A 2,930-nucleotide genomic window follows, 5' to 3' on the forward strand; every position below is an offset into this window, starting at 1 on the left:
GCTCCGCTCTCGCCTGGCTGTGTTTGATGAGAGCGGCCAGGCTCGCGATCCCGCTGGCAGCGGTCCCGCTGTTGCCGAGGCACAGCGCAGACTGTTGTCGTGGGGATCGCAGGAGGATTTAGCGGAGGGATCCGAGACGGGCTCGTCCTTTTCTCTGTTCTCACCCACTAGATCCACGGCTCCCTCTCAGGGATTGGAAGCCCGCGCTGCGGTTTCTTCCCCCCAGAGAGAGAGCCAGACACTTCATCTATCTTTCTCCGAGGAGGTGGATGTGATGAGTGTCGAGACAGAGGAGACTGTGGACTCGCCACCACCAAGATCGTGGGAGAAACCGTACTCATCCCGTATTACAGCCCCACAGTCTCGAATTATTCAAAAGAACATCGTGGGGCTGAATGATAAGGTATATTGGGCGATGCCAGTGGTGGAGCAGACGCTTGCGAGCTATCTCTCCCCATCCTCAGCATCGTCCCTGAAGGCCCCGAAGCTTCCCACCAGGCCCGTTAGGCTTACATCGAGTCTGGTTGGGAAAGCTTATACGGCGGTAGGTCAGGCTGGCGCATGTTTGCACACCATGGCGGTGTTACAAGCATACCAGGCTGACCTGCTCAGTGACCTGGATGACAGGGAGGAGGAGGAATCTGACGTAGTAGCTGAACTGCGTCGGGCCACAGATTTGTCCCTCCGGGCCACCAAAGAAACGGCCTCACCATTATTTTGTCTAAGAGGACCTCGGCTAAACGGTCCTGACGCCACCATTGTCAGGTCCCTGAGGGCAGCCCCACCTGGGGAGGGAAGGATAACACCTCAGTATACGGTGCCCAATCCTCCTCAGTGTCCTCACGGAGATTCATTGATACCCCTGCCACCCTCGGTGCTTCAGGGCTCAGTGAGCTCCGACGAGCGAAAATCCCAGCTGCCGCCCGGCAACGGTACGGCACGGGAGAGCTCGCCCCCTCAAGCGAAGAGGCTATAGCAGTCAGGTCGGTTGTTCCCTGCCGGTCTTCCGCTTCAGGGCACCGAACTGGCTCTCGAGAGAGAGCGTCCGGGTTTTACAGTTTTTATTTGCGTCCGATTTTAGATCTCTGTCTTCTGAACCGCGCTATCAAACGGCTTCGGTTCAAGATGCTCACTATCAAGCAGATAAGGGAGTTTGGCCAGGCGGAAGTGGATCTATTTGCGTCGCAGGAAACGACACACTACCCGCTCTGGTTCTCCCTCACGCATGCAGCTTCACTGGTGCTGGATGCCATGGTACAGACGTGGCCGGGGCTTTGTCTGTACACTTTTCTGGAGTTCTGGAGAGAGTACGCCGGGGTGGGGTCCGTCTGTTGCTAGTAGCCCCGTTCTGGCCGGCCCGAGTATGGTTCTCGGACCTGGTGTCCCTCCTCGACGGCTCTCCGCTGGAGATTCCGATCAGGAGGGACCTCCTCTCTCAGGCGGGGGGCGCCATTCTTCACCCCCGCCCGGAGTTATGGAAGCTGTGGGCATGGCCCCTGAGGGGGCACAGCTCCTAGCATCTGGTCTCTCAACTGAGGTTGTTGAGACTATACTCCAGTCCAGAGCTCCCGCCACTAGGAAACAGTACGCCTTGAAGTGGAAACTTTTCGCTTCATGGTGCGGACAGCGACTGCAAGACCCAGTCAACTGCCCAATTGGTACAGTTCTGGAGTTTCTGCAGGAGCGATTCTCCGCAGGGTTATCTCCCTCCACTCTGAAGGTATACGTGGCGGCCTTAGCTGCTTACCACGCCCTTCTGGGTGGTCAATCATTGGGAAGACACCCACTTGTCACTCGTTTCCTCCGTGGCGCCCTGAGGCTGAGGCCGGTACAGCGCACGAAGGTGCCCTCATGGGACCTGGCTGTGGTTCTGGAGGGCTTATGCAATGCCCCCTTTGAACCCTTAGAAGAAGTGTCGGTCAAGTTGCTCACGCTCAAGACCATCTTTCTCCTCGCTATTTCCTCACTGAAAAGGATCGGGGATCTTCAGGCACTCTCTGTTTCATGGTTAGGGCATTCCTTTACCCGAGGGTCGGGTATGTCCCTAAGGTGCCCACTTCTTCGCCAGGGCCCATAGTACTTCAGGCATTCTGTCCTCCTCCGTTCCAGGAAGTAGGCAAGAAGGCTTAATCTGCTCTGTCCAGTTCGAACACTGGACGCTTACGCACACAGAGCTGCCCCGTGGCGTAAGGCAGATCAGCTGTTTGTTTGCTTTTGTCCGCCAAAGAAAGGATCTCCGGCAACCAAGTAGACTATGAGTAGGTGGGTGGTCGAGGCCATCTCACTAGCCTATGAGTCCTCTGGCCTCCCGTCACCTGTGGGGGTCAGAGCGCACTCGACCAGGAGTATGGCGGCCTCCAAGGCTTTCAACTTGGGTGTGGCCTTGCAGGCGCAGCGAGCGTCTCGTTTGGGGAACCATGGTTACATACGTAACCTAGAGACAATTTTTAGGAGCTCTTGGTACATACTTACATACATACTTATGACACGAGAACAGAAAGAACATTTAAATAAGACTAAAGAAAAAAACAAAAAATAAATAATAATAATAATAATGCGTCATGAATGGAACAGAAGATTAATGTACAGATATGTGCATTATTTACTTGTATATACAGCTGTATAAATAAAAATATGAATATGAAGAGTTCAGATGCAAAAGCCTCAAAGTGCCGTCTGAAAATTTGATAAAAATGCTCATTTTAGAAGAAAGTTTCAGATGGCACTTTGAGGCTTTTGCATCTGAACTCTTCATGTGTATTTATATAATATTTGAGAGAGGTAAACCAGAGGGTTTTTTTCTTAACTAGAAGAACCCAGAACCCTCAAATTACCCTCTGCCAGGACTGTCAGCATAAATGATCCTTGCATATTTACATATTTTGATGTAATGAAATTAACTCATTTGTAAGGGAATTAATTATTATTAA

The sequence above is a fragment of the Sinocyclocheilus rhinocerous genome, unplaced genomic scaffold, assembly GCF_001515625.1.
Source record: "Sinocyclocheilus rhinocerous isolate Xijiao unplaced genomic scaffold, SAMN03320098_v1.1 scaffold2226, whole genome shotgun sequence".
Classification (NCBI taxonomy): Eukaryota; Metazoa; Chordata; class Actinopteri; order Cypriniformes; family Cyprinidae; genus Sinocyclocheilus; species Sinocyclocheilus rhinocerous.